At 38.5% G+C, this 19,627-nt stretch overlaps 2 non-coding genes across 2 annotated transcripts; one reads left to right on the top strand and one right to left on the bottom strand.

Moving 5' to 3' along the window:
- Positions 1-3,389: 3,389 nt before the first annotated feature.
- LOC120577217 (small nucleolar RNA R71) lies at positions 3,390-3,496 on the bottom strand. The gene has a single exon (XR_005643292.1). It is a non-coding gene; the product is annotated as a small nucleolar RNA R71 (small nucleolar RNA).
- An 11,341-nt stretch (positions 3,497-14,837) lies between these two features.
- LOC120577224 (small nucleolar RNA R71) lies at positions 14,838-14,944 on the top strand. Its single transcript, XR_005643299.1, has one exon. It is a non-coding gene; the product is annotated as a small nucleolar RNA R71 (small nucleolar RNA).
- The last annotated feature ends 4,683 nt before the right edge of the window (positions 14,945-19,627 follow it).

Below are 19,627 nucleotides of genomic sequence, written 5' to 3'. Positions count from 1 at the left end.
CTACTAGAACATGTTTCGCTCATTCATACTTGGGATTTTCCATTTTGGGTTAAAACTTGGAGATTTTTGGAAATTCCGGATTTGTTGAAACGAACTTTTATGAAATGAATGAGATTACAAGTTAAGCCTACATCTCATATAGACTTAGGTAAGACTTGTAAAGTTGGTCAAACATCTTAATCATGTTAAACGTGAATTTTGGGTGGGAATGTGGAAAATGTTAACTTAGGTTTTATCATACGAACTTAAGCTATTCTTTGAACTAATGTCTAATAGTTTGTAAGTGGCTTAAGTTCTTGATTACATGATTGATTAAGATTGTTTGGTGAGTTTTCAAACTTTATATTGCTACCTTACTTTGAGATTTATCGATGTTGGCCGTTTTCCACTTGATACGGTTTTATCGGAATGATTCCTTTAAGTCAATTATCTTATGATCTCTTGTGACTAACTTCATATGACTAAATGAAGATGTATGAATGAATGGTGATATGTTGATATGATATTTATCATAAGATGTTGTATGTTCTCTTACTTGGAATATGAGACAATTGGATTGGTGAAACTATATGAAGTAGTTGATTAATGAATGTGTGTTGATGAATTGTGATATTTTGGTGGTGACTCTTAATTGAATAATGACATGATAGTTGTGTGGATGTGAATGCTTGATAATGCAATTGTTGTTGAAATTGTATAATGTAATTGGAGGCGTATTGTTACATTGTGTTGTTGTAAGTTGTGGAGTTGCATTATTTGGTCTTTGCAAAGTCCATGCATCATTGTCATTTGTGACATGTAAAAAGAGGTGTACTTTTACATAGTTGTGCGTAACAGGAGGTGTACTCTTACAAATGATGTGCGATTGGCATCATGGGGTAACGGCCTAGATGTTGTTGTGCTTTGTACTACATGCATGTAGGTGTCGGTGTTAGGTGTAACGCTCCTATTTCTATTGAAGCAATTAAACATGCGAATAATACATTTATTCAAGAAATAGAGGATACGCCACATTCAAAAATCAAAAACCAATAAACATGTATATAAACCTCAACAGTTGCAGCGGAATATAAACCAGAGTAATCCAAATATATACATGTCATGAATCAATAAATTACTTCACATCGATGCATCTCAAAAATCCCAAACAAACGGGTTGATGAGATAAAACCGCAAGTGCACGGACTTACCGAAGTAGTATTAAAAGAGTATCGTTCCGATAGGGAGTAGTTCAATTCAATTAACCTTTGGAAATGATTAGAAGAGAAAAGAATTGTAAGTTAGGGATTTTCAAGCGATTGAAAATTAATAATATAAAAAGAGCCTTGGGATTGTTGGTGTCATCTAAATAACAAGTCCTTCTCAAACCAAAACTATAAGCTTATAATGTTATGTTAGACCTAATTTCTCAAGACAGTTTCTCTTATGTTCCTCTAGCAACCAAGCCTATTTCGCTGACTTGATTACTATTAGATTTTGGTTCCTCTAACAACCAAGCCTATTGATGAGTCATTTATATGCTATTTTAATATGCTTTTTAGTTTAGTTTTATTTAGATTTTATATTATTTTATATTAGTATTATTTCCTTTTTAGGATAGTTTACTTTAAATTGCAATTTATTATATTTCTGGGAAGAATATTGGATGGATTGAGTCTTGGAGCAAAAGAAAGGGATTTGGAGCAGATTTGACACGAAAATACGAAGATTGGGAAACAAAATATATCTCCCACAAGTCAGAAGCCTGGCACGGCCCGTGCTAGCCTTGGCACGGCCGTGCCACCCTCCAGAGACCTTTTGCTGCTTTTGCTTGAACTCCAAGCTATTCTATTTTGGCGCACAATCTACTGAGGAATATTCTTGGAATATACTTGCTTAGATTTTAAGTCAATTGTGTACTATAAATAGAGTAGCTAGCCATCACAAATATTCATCTTTACTTGGAATACAATAAGTGACAATTGCTTTTCTAAATAAAGTTCTTTTCCTTTCCTTTATTTTCCTGTCTTTTACTTTCATGCTTTCTCTCTTCTCCCCCATGTCTACGATGAACATGAGTGAGTAGACTTCTTCTTGTCTTGGGATTGTTGGATAAGTCTAAATGACATAATCCTAATCAAACCAAGCCCTAAGCCTTAATCTTCTGTAACCCTAATTTCTTATCTGAATTCACCGTCTTAACATGGATTAACCATTATCAAACTGTGGAAACGAAAGTGGAGGGTTTGATAATTGTTCGTCCATTATTCCAAATATCAATTCATAAAACGAAAGTGGAGGGTTTGATAATTGTTCGTCCATTATTCCAAATATCAATTCATAAAACGAAAGTGGAGCTTTGATATTCGAACAAGTGAATTCGGACAAGGATTGCAAAGTCAGCGAAATAGGCTTTGCAATCTTTGAGACATATAGTTTCGATCTTCAAGGGAACTAATAACAATCAAGTCAGCGAAATAGGCTTGGTTGTTAGAGGAACCAAAATCCAATAGTAATCAAGTCAGCGAAATAGGCTTGGTTGCTAGAGGAACTTAAGAGAAACTGTCTTGAGAAATTAGATCTAACATAACATTATAAGCTTATGGTTTTGGTTTGAGAAGGACTTGTTATTTAGATGAAACCAACGATCCCAAGGCTCTTTTATTATATTGCTTTTTAACCGTTTAAAAACCTCCAACTTACAATTCTCTTCTCTCTTCTAATCATCTCTAAAGGTTAATTAAATTGAACTACTCCCTGTCGGAACGATACTCTTTTATACTACTTCGGTAAGACCGTGCACTTGCGGTTTTATCTCATCAAGTTTTTGGCGCCGTTGCCGGGGAGTAAACTAATTTGATTAACTCTTTCCTTGTGATTAGAACTCTCTTCTCTTCCTCTTTTCTTCTACTTCTTTCTTTTGTTTTACCACTAACTTCTTGGGTTCTCGGTTTCTTATGCGAAGAAGTAAAAGTCTCGGAGAATTCATTCCTGAGATCGAAAGATTTTTGCATAAGAAAAAGAGAGAGGCACAAAATAATACTGCTATGGCTGAACACACTCTCAAAGAGTATGCTACTCTTTCAACGGAAGAGCCACAAGCTATTATCGTGTACCCAACGGTTGCGGGTAATAACTTCGAGATCAAGCCTGCACTACTCAATTTAGTGCAGCAAAACCAGTTTTCTGGATCACCCACTGAGGATCCAAATCTCCATATTTCTTCCTTCCTTAGACTCAGTGGCACCATAAAAGAGAACCAAGAAGCCGTAAGACTTCATCTCTTTCCCTTTTCCTTAAGGGATAGAGCTAGCGCTTGGTTCCATTCCCTAGAAGTCGGTTCCATTACTTCATGGGACGATATGAGGCGAGCATTCCTCGCCCGATTTTTCCCCCCATCTAAAACCGCTAAGCTTAGAGACCAAATCACGCGTTTCAACCAAAAAGATGGGGAGTCTCTCTATGAGGCGTGTGAGCGTTTCAAGGAAATGCTTAGACTTTGTCCCCACCATGGCCTAGAGAAGTGGCTTATAGTCCACACGTTTTATAATGACTTGTCATATACCACTAAGATGTCTGTTGATGCAGCTGCAGGTGGAGCTCTAATGAACAAAAACTACACGGAGGCTTTTGCTTTGATTGAGGACATGGCTCAAAATCACTATCAATGGACCAACGAAAGAGCCGTCACCACTCCTACTCCCTCTAAGAAAGAGGCAGGTATACACGAAGTCTCTGAATATAACCACCTTGCTGCTAAGGTTGAGGCATTAACACAAAAAATTGAAAAACTTAATGTTAATGCTGCCCAACCTTCCCCTGCATCCCCTACTTGTGAAGTCTGTGGTATAACTGGTCATATAGGTGTTGATTGTCAGTTAGGTAATGCTGCCAACATTGAGCAACTGAATTACGCTCAATACAACCAAGGAAAGAGGCCTAACCAAAAATTTTACAAAAATCCTCAAGGTTCCTATGGACAAGCAGCACCACCTGGCTATACAAACAACCAGAGAGTGGCTCAGAAATCAAGTTTGGAGATTTTACTGGAAAATTGCATTGCAAATCAAAATAAAAATCTTCAAGAATTGAAAAACCAAACAGGATTTCTGAACGACTCTCTCTCCAAACTCAATACCAAGGTTGATTCCATCGCCACGCACACCAAAATGCTTGAGACCCAAATCTCGCAAGTGGCACAACAAGTGGCCACCTCTTCTCAAACACCAGGAGTCTTTCCTGGTCAGCCTGAAACAAACCCCAAAGCCCATGTCAACGCTATTTTTCTAGGGGGTAGTAAGATAGAAGAGACTGTTACTAAGGCCAAAAATGTCAAGAAGGAGAGTGTCAGGTGTCTAGGTAAGAATGGTGTGATAAAAAGTGAGAAACCGCTTGATAAAAACAAAGCCCTAACACCTTTAAGGCTTACTAAGCTCAACTTGGAGGCTCAATTCACTAAACTCTTTAACATAATTCGAAAGATTTGCGTTAAAATCCCCTATGCTGAAGCTTTGTCTCGTATGCCTCTATACGCCAAGTTTTTAAAGGAAATTTTTTCAAAGAAAAAGGCTATAGATCATAATGAAACAATAGCTTTGACAAAGGACAATAGTGCAATCATCAAGAAGCCACCTACAAAGCTTAGAGATCCAGGAAGTTTTGCCATCCCTTGTATGATAGGGAATGAAACCTTCAACCGAGCCTTGTGTGACTTAGGAGCTAGTGTTAGTCTGTTGCCCTTACCCCTCTTTACAAGGCTGAGGTTGGGCAAGCTAAAGCCTACCGAAACAACATTGAAGTTAGCCGATCGTTCTGATATCCAACCTGTCGGATATGTCGAGGACATCCCCGTTAAGATAGAAGGGATAGACATCCCAACTGATTTCATTGTGCTTGACATAGATAAGGACAATGCGTGCCCTATAATCTTAGGACGACCCTTTCTCGCCACTGCGGGTGCTATAGTAGATGTTCAAAACGGTAGGATTGTTTTCCAAGTGAGTGATGAGTTGATAGGATTTGAGTTGGAGAATTATATGAAAGGTCCCGCCCTTTATTCTTGTAATATGATTAAAGGTCATAATGTGAAAGAACGCTTATTAGCGCCATCTACACAACATGACCTCTTTGATCCATTCTAAGGACACTTTCTTATAACGTCAAGCTAATGACTATAAAGAAACGCTTCGTGGGAGGCAACCCACGTATTTAACTGCTTTCGTTTTTGTTTTTAAGTTATTCTGTAGGTAATTGTCCGAAGGTGATTCAAGCAAAACGAGAAAAATTTTGAGGCCACTGTCCAGAACCTTGGCACGGCCCGTGCTCACTCTAGCACGGCCGTGCCAGACCATAACCATCCAAATGCCAGCTTAAATCCAGAAAGTTGGCACGGCCCTTGCTAAGGTTGGCACGGCCGTGCCCGACCACAGGTAAGGATAAACCCACCTTTTCATCTTCTTCTTCCCTCATTCTCCACCACAAACTCTCTCTCCATTTACACTTCTCTCAAAAACCTCCATAACCGTAGAAGTTCAAAGCTTCCATATCTCCCCCAAAACCTAACCATTTCACATAATTTCTTCACCCAATCAATCACAAACCCATTTCAATCATAACCCATCAATCAAAAACAACTTTCCTCCATCCCTCCCAAATATCATCAAATTCGTAGCCCCCATTCACCTACCTAAAAACCCACAATTTCTTCATCAATTCACCCAATCCAACTCCTACCACTTACTCAAACCCCAACCCCATCACCCAACCAACCTTTTCTACTCAAAACATTTCCCAACACCCAACCCTCACCTAAAACACAAACGGTCAACCAAGGTTCCAGATAAATGGCATCTAGGAAAGGTGGAGCAAGCTCTTCCGGAGGACCACAACAAAAGAAGAAGACTCAAGCCAAGAATCATGGCATAATCTTCAAGGACACCAAGCAAAGGGACAGGTATAAAATTCTTATCTCTAAACCTTTGCATCCTTGTCGATATCCAGATCCTTATACTTTGAGTGTGCTAGGACTAAGGGATAATGTGTTCAGCTTACTAGGAAATTTAGGATGGGTTGATATGCTTAGACCTATGAAGGGCTTCGAAAATTTCACTTATGAATTCTTAAGTTCTATTGAATTTACGAAGGATAAGGTGAATTTTGACAACCCCGATCATAGAGTCTCTTTCCGACTTTTGAATATGGATTACGAGATGTCTCTTGAAAATTTCTGCTTAGAGATGGACTTTGCAAATGCGGGGTTCATCCATGACTCTTGGAATCCAAATTTAAAGTCAGAACACTATGACCCCGCTCTCTTTTGGAAACGCATTACCGGGTTAAGGCAATACAATTCTCGCAACAACAAGGCTAGTAACATTCACAACCCCGTGCTTAGATACCTCTAGAGAGTCATGGCTTGTACCATTTGGGGTAGAAAAGAAGTAGGAACAACTAGGACGGATGAACTTTTTATGCTTTGGGCAATGCTTAGTAACAATCCCGTTAATACTTGTTTCTACCTACTTGACTACCTTTCCTCCATAGGAGCTAGACCTGACAATAGAGCTGAGATAGTAGTCGGTGGTATCATTACCTTCATCGCTAGAAAGTTTGGAGTAGGTGAAGAAGATGGGATAAATCCAATTGAGGGCAACAATAGACTTAATATTGAAACCCTTGTTGCTATGAACTTCATTAAGATTCACCCACCCATGACTTATGCACTTCAACTTCGCATACCACTTTTATTTCTACTTCCTAACTCATCTCAGACTAACCCCGAGGTGGAGGAAAATTTGTTGTATGTTGGTGATGGATTACAGGTATATGAAGAGCATAATCAAGGTGACGAAGAAGGTGCCCACATGCACCATGAAGAAGAGCCCCTTGACCATAACGACAACAATGAAAGATGGGCATGGATGCAAACCGAGGTACAAAGGATAAGCACCGAGCAACAAAGGCAAGGTGTTGAATTATCTGGGCTAAGAAATGATGTCCTACGGGGCAACCGCATATCCGAAGAAAATAACCAAATGCTTCGGAACATGATGCAACACTTACACCTTCAGGGCCCTCCCTATGGACCTCAATAAAAATGTGAGCTTTCCTCTTCCTCTTTTTCACCTTATCTCTTCAATCTCTATCTTACTCTTCTACCTCTCCTTTTCTTCTACTTTTCTTTTATCTTGAATCATTGAGGACAATGCTTCTCCTAAGTGTGGGGGGAGCCTAATAAAGTGTCTTTAGTCGTAGTGTTTCCAAACTCCCTTGAACTTTATTCTTTTGTTTTTTTTTATTGTAAAAGGCATGGTTAAGTAGCTAATTTTTATTGAAAACATCATGACACAAAAATTTTCATTGTCTCCTCTTATTTTGTTGATTCTTGTACATAAAAGCAAACTCTTGTGTTTTAAGTCTTCTTGATATAACCACATCTTGTTTTAAAGTGAATAAGATTCTCCAATGAGAAAAACACAAAGTTGCTTCCCTTGAGTAAATGTATGAATAGGTATTTTAAGGAAACGTGTTCTAATCTTAGTGGTGCATTAACCTTTAAAGACTCTCAAAGCGCCAGTAGTATAAGTGAGTATAAGGGAGATCATAAAAAGCCAAAAAGCCAAATAAATTCCAAGATCTCATCACTGAATCTAGATTGGGGAAGGAGGTAGGCCCTCCGACTTCCTACGTGAAGGTGATTGTTATCTTGAGAAAAAAAACTTTAAAAAGCATCGTTGAAACTAGATTGGGGAAGGAGGTAGGCCCTCCGACTTCCTACGTGAAGACGATGTTTTAAGGGATACCATTAAATCTAGATTGGGGAAGGGGGTAGGCCCTCCGACCTCCTACGTGAAAATGTTGTTCCTTAAATAAAGAACTTAAAATGTGCATATGGCAAAGAACAAAGATTCTCAAATACTCCCATCTCTCTTATATGAATTGTAGAAGGAATCTTTCTTGGTTAGTTTAGTGCTAGGATTAGACCATGTTTCCTCATAATGACTATCTTATACAGGAGCAAGAAAAGGGTTGGACTTCACACACACACTCACTTAAAACTTGATCGTTGGGTAGAATAAAGATTTCAAGAAATACTTGAGTTTGTGATTAGTGTATATTTGGGATTTAAGGCCTTGAGGAGACATGTGCTTTAATTAAATTGTCATTTGATTTAACTGTTGATGCTACTATGTTTATGCCTTTTGCTTGAGGACAAGCAAAGATTCAAGTATGGGGGAGTTTGATGAGTCATTTATATGCTATTTTAATATGCTTTTTAGTTTAGTTTTATTTAGATTTTATATTATTTTATATTAGTATTATTTCCTTTTTAGGATAGTTTACTTTAAATTGCAATTTATTATATTTCAGGGAAGAATATTGGATGGATTGAGTCTTGGAGCAAAAGAAAGGGATTTGGAGCAGATTTGACACGAAAATACGAAGATTGGGAAACAAAATATATCTCCCACAAGTCAGAAGCCTGGCCCGGCCCGTGCTAGCCTTGGCACGGCCGTGCCAATGCTAGCACGGGCCGTGCCACGCTTCTGACTTTGGGGAGACATATTTTTGTCTCTCAATCTTCATATTTTTGCATCCAATCAGCTCCAAGTCCCTTTCTTTTGCTCCAAGACTCAATCCATCCAATATTCATTCCTGAAATAAAATAAAATGCAATTTGTAGTAAACTATCCTAAAAAGGAAATAATGTTAATATAAAATAAAATAAAATCTAATTAAAACTAAACTAAAAAGCATTAAAAATAGTCAATAAATGACTCATCAAACTCCCCCACACTTGAATCTTTGCTTGTCCTCAAGCAAAAGGCATAGACATGGCAGCAACAAAAAGATTAATATATGACAATTTAAGTAAAACCTGATTGATGAGATAAAACCGCAAGTGCACGGTCTTACCGAAGTAGTATAAAAGAGTATCGTTCCGACAGGGAGTAGTTCAATTTAATTAACCTTTAGAGATGATTAGAAGAGAGAAGAGAATTGTAAGTTGGGGGTTTTTAAACGGTTAAAAAGCAATATAATAAAAGAGCCTTGGGATCGTTGATTTCATCTAAATAACAAGTCCTTCTCAAGCCAAAACCATAAGCTTATAATGTTATGTTAGACCTAATTTCTCAAGACAGTTTCTCTTAAGTTCCTCTAGCAACCAAGGCTATTTCGCTGACTTGATTACTATTGGATTTTGGTTCCTCTAACAACCAAGCCTATTTCGCTGACTTGATTGTTATTAGTTCCCTTGAAGATCGAAACTATATGTCTCAAAGATTGCAAAGCCTATTTCGCTGACTTTGCAATCCTTGTCTGAATTCACTTGTTCGAATATCAAAGCTCCACTTTCGTTTTATGAATTGATATTTGGAATAATGGACGAACAATTATCAAACCCTCCACTTGCGTTTCCACAGTTTGATAATGGTTAATCCATGTTAAGACGGTGAATTCAGATAAGAAACTAGGGTTACATAAGATTAAGGCTTAGGGCTTGGTTTGATTAGGATTATGTCATTTAGACTTATCCAAAAATCCCAAGACAAGAAGAAGTCTACTCACTCATGTTCATCGTAGACATGGGGGAGAAGAGAGAAAGCATGAAAGTAAAAGACAGGAAAATAAAGGAAAGGAAAAGAACTTTATTTAGAAAAGCAATTGTCACTTATTGTATTCCAAGTAAAGATGAATATTTGTGATGGCTAGCTACTCTATTTATAGTACACAATTGACTTAAAATCTAAGCAAGTATATTCCAAGAATATTCCTCAGTAGATTGTGCGCCAAAATAGAATAGCTTGGAGTCCAAGCAAAAGCAGCAAAAAGTCTCTGGAGGGTGGCACGGCCGTGCCAAGGCTAGCACGGGCCGTGCCAGGCTTCTGACTTGTGGGAGATATATTTTGTTTCCCAATCTTCGTATTTTCGTGTCCAATTTGCTCCAAATCCCTTTCTTTTGCTCCAAGAGTCAATCCATCCAATATTCTTCCCTGAAATATAATAAATTGCAATTTAAAGTAAACTATCCTAAAAAGGAAATAATACTAATATAAAATAATATAAAATCTAAATAAAACTAAACTAAAAAGTATATTAAAATAGCATATAAATGACTCATCAAACTCCCCCATACTTGAATCTTTGCTTGTCCTCAAGCAAAAGGCATAAACATAGTAGCATCAACAGTTAAATCAAATGACAATTTAATTAAAGCACATGTCTCCTCAAGGCCTTAAATCCCAAATGTACACTAATCACAAACTCAAGTATTTCTTGAAATCTTTATTCTACCCAACGATCAAGTTTTAAGTGAGTGTGTGTGTGAAGTCCAACCCTTTTCTTGCTCCTGTATAAGATAGTCATTATGAGGAAACATGGTCTAATCCTAGCACTAAACTAACCAAGAAAGATTCCTTCTACAATTCATATAAGAGAGAAGGGAGTATTTGAGAATCTTTGTTCTTTGCCATATGCACATTTTAAGTTCTTTATTTAAGGAACAACATTTTCACGTAGGAGGTCGGAGGGCCTACCCCCTTCCCCAATCTAGATTCAATGGTATCCCTTAAAACATCGTCTTCACGTAGGAAGTCGGAGGGCCTACCTCCTTCCCCGATCTAGTTTCAACGATGCTTTTTAAAGTTTTTTCTCAAGATAACAATCACCTTCACGTAGGAAGTCGGAGGGCCTACCTCCTTCCCCAATCTAGATTCAGTGATGAGATCTTGGAAATTATTTGGCTTTTTGGCTTTTTATGATCTCCCTTATACTCACTTATACTACTGGCGCTTTGAGAGTCTTTAAAGGTTAATGCACCACTAAGATTAGAACGCGTTTCCTTAAAATACCTATTCATACATTTACTCAAGGGAAGCAACTTTGTGTTTTTCTCATTGGAGAATTTTATTCACTTTGAAACAAGATGTGGTTATATCAAGAAGACTTAAAACACAGGAGTTTGCTTTTATGCACAAGAATCAACAAAATAAGAGGAGACAATGAAAATTTTTGTGTCATGATGTTTTCAATAAAAATTAGCTACTTAACTATGCCTTTTACCATAAAACAAAACAAAAGAATGAAGTTCAAGGGAGTTTGGAAACACTACGACTAAAGACACTTTATTAGGCTCCCCCCACACTTAGGAGAAGCATTGTCCTCAATGATTCAAGATAAAAGAAAATTAAAAGAGAAGGAGAGGTAGAAGAAGAAGAAGAGGAAGAAAGAGAAAGAAGGGAAGAGTGGAAGAGGAAAGCTCACATTTTTATTATTGAGGTCCATATGGAGGACCTTGGAGGTGAAAGTGGTGCATCATGTTCCGAAGCATTTGGTTATTTTCTTCGGATATGCGGTTGCCCCTTTGGGCATCCTGTCTTATGCTCATGAGTTCAACACCTTGCCTTTGTTGCTCGGTGCTTATTCTTTCGACCTCGGTAGTCATCCATGCCCATCTTGCATCTTCATTTGTTTCACCTTCATTAGGGTCATGGTGTTCCTCATCATGGTGCAGTTGAGCACCTTCCTCTTCTTGATGCAAGTGTGCATCCTCTGTTTCTTCATTATGCTGTTCTATGTGCACCTGCGGGTCATCATCAACATACAACAAATTTGCTTCCACCTCGGTGTTAGTTCGAGATGGGTTAGGCAATAAAATCAAGATGGGCACATTGAGTTGTAGTGTATAGACAAAGGGGACTCGAGTTTTGATGAAATTCATAGAGATGAGAGTTTCTATGTTTAGTCTATTGTTACCCTCGATCTTGTTTATCCCTAGGTCTTCACTCACACCGAATCGCCCAGCTATGTATGTTATGATACCACCAACTACTATTTCTCCCCTACTATCGGACCTATTTCCTATAAGGGAAAGGTAGTCAAGCAAGTAAAAACAAGTGTTAATGGGTTGGTTGTGCAGCATAGCCCAAAGCATGAAGAGTTCATCATTCCTAGTGTTCCCTAGTTCTTTCCGTCCCCTAATGGTGCAAGCCATAACCCTTTGAAGGTACCTAAGTACGGGGTTGTGAATGTTGCTAGCTTTGTTGGCACGTGTGTTAAATTGGTCAAGACCGGTGATTTGCTCCCAAAAGGCGGCGGGTTGATAGTCAACCGGTTTTAAATTTTGATCCCAAGAGTCGTGGATGAACCCCGCATTTGCGAAGCCCATCGCATCACAGAAGTGCTGAAGAGACATCTCGTAATCAATATTCAAAAGCCGGAATGAAACTCTATGGTTAGGGTTATCAAAGTTCAACCTATCTTTCGTAAAAACAATAGAACTTAAAAATTCATAGGTGAAATTCTCATACCCTCGCATAGGTCTCAACATATCAACCCATCCTAACCTTTCTAGCAGATTCCACACATTATCTTTAATACCTAGCTTATTCATGTCATGGTTATCAGGGTACCTGCAAGGTTGTAGAGGTTTAGAGATTAGAAGTTTGTACCTATCCCTTTGCTTGTTGTCCCGGAAGATGATGCCATGATTTTTGGCTTGTGCTTTCTTCTTCGGGGGAGGTCCTCCGGATGAGCTGGCAACTTCCTTTCCACTTCTCTTTGAAGTCATTGCCTTGACCTTGCCTTTGGTGTGGTGGTTTGGGTAAGGGTTGTTTTGGTGGAAAAAGGTTGGATTAGTGTTGTGGTGAAGGTTTAAGTGAGTTTTGGGGGTTGGGTTATGAGATTGGTGAAGAATTTTAGGTTTTTGGGTTAGGTTTATGAGGGTTACGAATTTGGGGATGTTGTTTGAATGGATGAAATTGGTCTTTGAATGGTGGGTTATGATTGGAATGGTGTTTGTGATTGATTGGGTGGAGAAATTTTGGGAATTGGTGAGATTTGGGGTGGGTGTGGAGGTTTGAGGTTGTATGGTTATGGAGGTTTTAGAGAGAAGGTGAAGGTAGAGAGATGTTTGTGTTTGAGAATGAAGGAAGAAGAAGAGGGAAAAACGAGCAAATAGCCCACCTGGGTCGGGCACGGCCGTGCCAACCTTAGCACGGGCCGTGCCAACATTCTGGAATTTTTTTGCTGGTTTGGATAGGCAAGGTCTGGCACGGCCGTGCCAGTGTGAGCACGGGCCGTGCCATGGTTCTGGACATGGGCCTCAAAATTTTTCTCGTTTTCTTGAATCACCTTCGGACAATTACCCACAAAATAACTTAAAAACAACAAAAACAAAACGAAAGCAGTTAAATGCATGGGTTGCCTCCCACGAAGCGCTCTTTTATTGTCATTAGATTGACGTTAAGAAAGTGTCCTTAGAAAGGATCAAAGAGATCATATTGTGTAGTTAACGCTAGGAAACGTTCTTTCACACTATGTACTTCAATCATGTTACAAGAATAAAGAGCGGGACCTTTCATAACATTTTCCAACTCGAATCCAATCATCGCATCACTCGCTTGAAAAACTATCCTACCACTCTGAACATCTACTATAGCACCTGCAGTAGCTAGGAAGGGTCGTCCTAAGATTATAGGGACATCATGGTCCTCCTCTATGTCAACCACCACGAAATCAGTCGGGATATATATCCCTTCTATTTTGACGGGTATGTCCTCGATGTAGCCAACGAGAGGGATAGTAGAACGATCCGCTAACTTCAAGATCATTTCGGTAGGTTTAAGCTCTCCTATTCCCATCCTTTTGAAGAGGGATAAGAGCAACAAACTCACACTAGCCCCTAAGTCACACAAGGCCTTGTCAACGGTTTCTTTCCCTATCACACAAGGGATGGCAAAACTACCTGGATCTCTAAGCTTTGGGGTTTGCTTCTTGACGATTGCACTACTTTCCCTAGTTAAAGCTATTGTCTCTTTGTGATCCATAGCCTTTTTCTTTGAAAAAATTTCTTTTAAAAACTTGGTGTATAGAGGCATACGAGACAAGGCTTCAGCAAAGGGAATCTTAATGCAAATCCTTTTAAGTCTGTTTAAGAAAATTGGGCCTCCAAGTTGAGCTTAGTGAGCCTTAATGGGTTAAGGGGCTTGTTCTTATCAAGCGGTGTCTTTATCGCATCCTTCTCACCTAGAAGCTTAACACTCTCTCCCTTGACACTTTTGGCTTTGGTAATGGTCTCTTCTAACTTATTGCCCCCAAGAGAAATGGCATTGACATGGGCTTTGGGGTTTGTTTCAGTTTGACCAGGAAAGACTCCTGGTGTTTGAGAAGAGATGGCCACTTGTTGGGCCACTTGGGAGATTTGGGTCTCAAGCATTTTGGTGTGTGTGGCGATGGAATCAACCTTGGAGAGAGAGTCGTTCAGAGATCCTGTTTGGTTTTTTAATTCCTGAAGTTGTTTATTTTGATTCATCATGCAATTTTCCAACAGTATTTCCAAACTAGATTTCTGAGCTACTCTCTGGTTGTTTGTATAGCCAGGTGGTGCTGTTTGCCCATAGGAACCTTGAGGATTTTTGTAAAAATTTTGATTTGGCCTCATTCCTTGGTTGTATTGAGCGTAATTCAGTTGCTCAATGTTGGCAGCACTACCTAACTGACAATCAACACCTATATGACCAGTTATACCACAGATTTCACAAGGAGGGGATGCAGAAGAAGGTGGGACAGCATTAACATTAAGTTTTTCAATTTTTTGTGTTAATGCCTCAACCTTAGCAGCAAGGTGGTTATATTCAGAGACTTCGTGTATACCTGCCTCTTTCTTAGAGGGAGTAGGAGTGGTGACGGCTCTTTCGTTGGTCCATTGGTAGTGATTCTGAGCCATGTCCTCAATCAAAGCATAAGCCTCCGTGTAGTTTTTGTTCATTAGAGCTCCACCTGCAGCTGCATCAACAGACATCTTAGTGGTATATGACAAGCCATTATAAAACGTGTGGACTATAAGCCACTTCTCTAGGCCATGGTGGGGACAAAGTCTAAGCATTTCCTTGAAACACTCCCACGCCTCATAGAGAGACTACCCATCTTTTTGATTGAAACGCGTAATTTGGTCTCTAAGCTTAGCTGTTTTGGATGGGGGGAAAAATCGGGCGAGGAATGCTCGCCTCATATCGTCCCATGAAGTAATGGAACCGACTTCTAGGGAATGGAACCAAGCGCCAGCTCTATCCCTTAAGGAAAAGGGAAAGAGATGAAGTCTTACGGCTTCTTGGTTCTCTTTTATGGTGCCACTGAGTCTAAGGAAGGAAGAAATATGGAGATTTGGATCCTCAGTGGGTGATCCAGAAAACTGGTTTTGCTGCACTAAATTGAGTAGTGCAGGCTTGATTTCGAAGTTATTACCCGCAACCGTTGGGTACACGATAATAGCTTGTGGCTCTTCCGTTGAAGGAGTAGCATACTCTTTGAGAGTGCGTTCAGCCATAGCGGTATTATTTTGTGCCTCTCTCTTTTTCTTATGCAAAAATATTTCGATCTCAGGAATAAATTCTCCGAGACTTTTGCTTCTTCGCATAAGAAACCGAGAACCCAAGAAGTTAGTGGTAAAACAAAGAAAGAAGTAGAAGAAAAGAGGAAGAGAAGAGAGTTCTAATCACAAGGAAAGAGTTAATCAAATTAGTTTACTCCCCGGCAGCGGCGCCAAAAACTTGATGAGATAAAACCGCAAGTGCACGGTCTTACCGAAGTAGTATAAAAGAGTATCGTTCCGACAGGGAGTAGTTCAATTTAATTAATCTTTAGAGATGATTAGAAGAGAGAAGAGAATTGAAAGTTGGGGGTTTTTAAACGGTTAAAAAGCAATATAATAAAAGAGCCTTGGGATCGTTGATTTCATCTAAATAACAAGTCCTTCTCAAACCAAAACCATAAGCTTATAATGTTATGTTAGACCTAATTTCTCAAGACAGTTTCTCTTAAGTTCCTCTAGCAACCAAGCCTATTTCGCTGACTTGATTACTATTGGATTTTGGTTCCTCTAACAACCAAGCCTATTTCGCTGACTTGATTGTTATTAGTTCCCTTGAAGATCGAAACTATATGTCTCAAAGATTGCAAAGCCTATTTCGCTGACTTTGCAATCCTTGTCTGAATTCACTTGTTCGAATATCAAAGCTCCACTTTGGTTTTATGAATTGATATTTGGAATAATGGACGAACAATTATCAAACCCTCCACTTTCGTTTCCACAGTTTGATAATGGTTAATCCATGTTAAGACGGTGAATTCAGATAAGAAACTAGGGTTACATAAGATTAAGGCTTAGGGCTTTGTTTGATTAGGATTATGTCATTTAGACTTATCCAACAATCCCAAGACAAGAAGAAGTCTACTCACTCATGTTCATCGTAGACATGGGGGAGAAGAGAGAAAGCATGAAAGTAAAAGACAGGAAAATAAAGGAAAGTAAAAGACAGGAAAATAAAGGAAAGGAAAAGAACTTTATTTAGAAAAGCAATTGTCACTTATTGTATTCCAAGTAAAGATGAATATTTGTGATGGCTAGCTACTCTATTTATAGTACACAATTGACTTAAAATCTAACCAAGTATATTCCAAGAATATTCCTCAGTAGATTGTGCGCCAAAATAGAATAGCTTGGAGTCCAAGCAAAAGCAGCAAAAGGTCTCTGGAGGGTGGCACGGCCGTGCCAAGGCTAGCACGGGCCGTGCCAGGCTTCTGACTTGTGGGAGATATATTTTGTTTCCCAATCTTCGTATTTTCGTGTCCAATTTGCTCCAAATCCCTTTCTTTTGCTCCAAGACTCAATCTATCCAATATTCTTCCCTGAAATATAATAAATTGCAATTTAAAGTAAACTATCCTAAAAAGGAAATAATACTAATATAAAATAATATAAAATCTAAATAAAACTAAACTAAAAAGTATAATAAAATAGCATATAAATGACTCATCACTTATGTCTCCCTTGAGGTTTCATTTCAATGTACACTAATCACAACTTCAAGTATTCCTTGTAAACTTTATTCAATCCAACAACAAATCTCAAGTGAGTGTGTGTGTGTAGTCCAGCCCTTTTCTTGCTCCTGTATAAGATAGATATTATGAGGAACAAGTTCTAACCTTAACACTAAAATGACCGAGAAAAATCTTTTCTTCATTTCGTATAAGAGAGATGGGAGAGTTAAGATAGATTTGATGAATTTATACATTTAGGGGCTTGTAGATGCCTAGGGGCTATCATTTCACATTGGAAGTCCGTGAGGGGGTATCCTTTCCTCCAAGTTTCTACGATCACCCTAAGTAGTGCTACAACTTGTTTACTTCACTTAGGAAGTTCCTCTTTTTAGAGGGTTTAATTTAAGCACAATTTGTTTGAGAAGTCATCACCACATTTAGGAAGTCAGTGAGAGGGTATCCTTTCCTCCACATGCTGGTGATATCCTTCTGCCCCATTTTCGGTTTACACATTTCATCACATTAGAATTATTCCCACACAATCTTATACTACTTTTACTCTGAAGATTTTTAAGGGTCCAGGTTACCATTAAAGCTAGAACGTGTTCCTTAAAATACCGACTTATACACTTACTCAAGGATTGCAAGAGAACATCAGTTTTGGGAGAAAACAAGAGAAAGCAAGAGAACCAAGGGAGAGCCAGGTGAAGAGAATCAGAATTGTAGAGCTTTGTTCATCTGAATTAAGGTAAGGGTGAGACTAACTCTCAATGATTGTAATATATAACTTCTGAAAATTGATTTAACATGAATTGTTCTTGAAATAGGAATTGGGGAATTAGGGTTCTAATACTGATTTTGAGTTGAAAAGTGTAGGAGACATGTTAATTATGCTTAGAATCATGTTCAGATCGTTTTCAGGATTTAGTAACATTGTTGTAATCAGAATTGGGAAAGGTTGGGAGTTGTTGGAGAGAATTTGAGAGATTATGCAAGATTGTTGGAATGAGCTGAATTGTTGTTTTTGATGCATGTTTTATGTTCCTTTAGATGACTAATTGTATATTGAACCTATAAACATTCTTTGGAAACATGTTTGGGCATTGGGAGATCAAAATTGGGAGTTTTGGGTGAAAAATGGGTGAAAACCGTAACTTTTGTTCTACAGAATTTTGAATGCTCGCTTAAGCGACTCTGCAAGCGACGCTAGTTGCTGTCTGATGAATGCACGCTTAAGCGTGCTGTAAGCGAGCTGGTAAGCGTGCAGTCACAGTAGCTACTGGAATTTGGACGCTTAAGCGTGCAGGTGGACGCTTAAGCGAGCAGTTCTTTTTCCAGCACTTTTGGAATTTTGTTCTGAGCTTCCTAGGGTCAATCTGAATTTCTTAAAACACTTCTTTTAACTTGTATAATCATTAGTCTCATACTTAATCCTACTGGAACATCTCCTTGAATGAAATTTAGACTTGGTTTGTGAAATCAAAACATAACTTTGAAAATTGCTCAAGAACGTTGACTTTCCCGGAAAATGGGATCTTCAAAGAAATGGAATGGGATTAAGATAGAATAGAGATTATATGATTACTGAAAATTGTAGTGATTGGTTTCCTTGAGTTTTATTTGGTTTTGGTTTTGAAAATGGATTCTAGAGTGTTTTACCCTAACTCGCCGTGGCGAGTAGAGGCTCTCGCCTCGCGAGTTAGTGCTTGGCAGACTGCCTTGTTTAGGTTTCTTGTGGCTATGTCGCCCGGGTGGTTGTGAGTTGAACCTTGGGATAGCAATGAAAGTTGTATAGGATATTAATTGATGATCTGTGAAGCTGATTATGATGAATGGAAGTTATATTTAATATGATATAATCAATTACGCATTACTTGGATTTATATGGAAATGTTAAAAATTGTTGAATTGCATAAGATATTGTTATATCACGTTGTTTATATACTGTTGGTGTTGCTGTTGATTGAATATGATTTGATGCTGATTGTTGGTTTATGCATAAATGCATTCCATGGGATTATACAAGATGTTGATTCAGGTCGTAAGGTTGCAAGTTAACGTTCTAAGTAACGGAGTAAGTCATAAGTTATTATGCACAGTCGTTATCGTTGTTGTTACCTATATTGTCGTTGTCGTAGTTGAGTTGTATGTTGAAATACACAAGTTGAGTCCTTCCATGATTAGGAAACCGTTGAGGGCTTATGCCCTGGAATGCTTTGTCATTCAACTGTTGAGGGCTCATGCCCTCGAATGCTTTGTCATTCAACTATTGAGGGCTCATGCCCTGAGATGCTTTGTCATTCAACTGTTGAGGTATGTTATTTAATTATGAATATTATTGTTGAATATATGCTGCTAATTATGTTATTTAATTAAGTTGATGATTTATATAACTATTATTATTGTTTGTGAATCTCACCCCTTCTGCTTGGAATTGTTGCCCTTCGTATGGGTAACTTGCAGGTATTGAAGTATTTTAGAAGTGGTGGCTCAAGTGTCTTAGGGCTCTGATACGTACGGGATGGGAAATTGTTGTCATGTTTTCTTTCCTTATGTATCATTATGAACTTGTTGATGTTGATTTAATCTTTAAAGATATTTTGTTGAGGCCATGTGCCAAGGTGTTATTGGAAGTTGTTTTAACATTGAATGATATATTCCGCTGCGAATTATTGTCGTTTATGAATGATGTTTTATATTCTATTTAAGAAATTTTGAAAGGCAGTGTAACACTCCGTTGATGATTTAACTCTGATTTTATTATTAATATAATTGTTGGGAAGTCGGGGTGTTACAAGATACCCATATCTCTCGGGTTCTTTACGTA

Source organism: Medicago truncatula, chromosome 7 (assembly GCF_003473485.1).
Source record: "Medicago truncatula cultivar Jemalong A17 chromosome 7, MtrunA17r5.0-ANR, whole genome shotgun sequence".
Taxonomy (NCBI): Eukaryota; Viridiplantae; Streptophyta; class Magnoliopsida; order Fabales; family Fabaceae; genus Medicago; species Medicago truncatula.
Note: the sequence above shows the minus strand (reverse complement) of the source record. Positions and strands in the feature narration are given on the sequence as shown.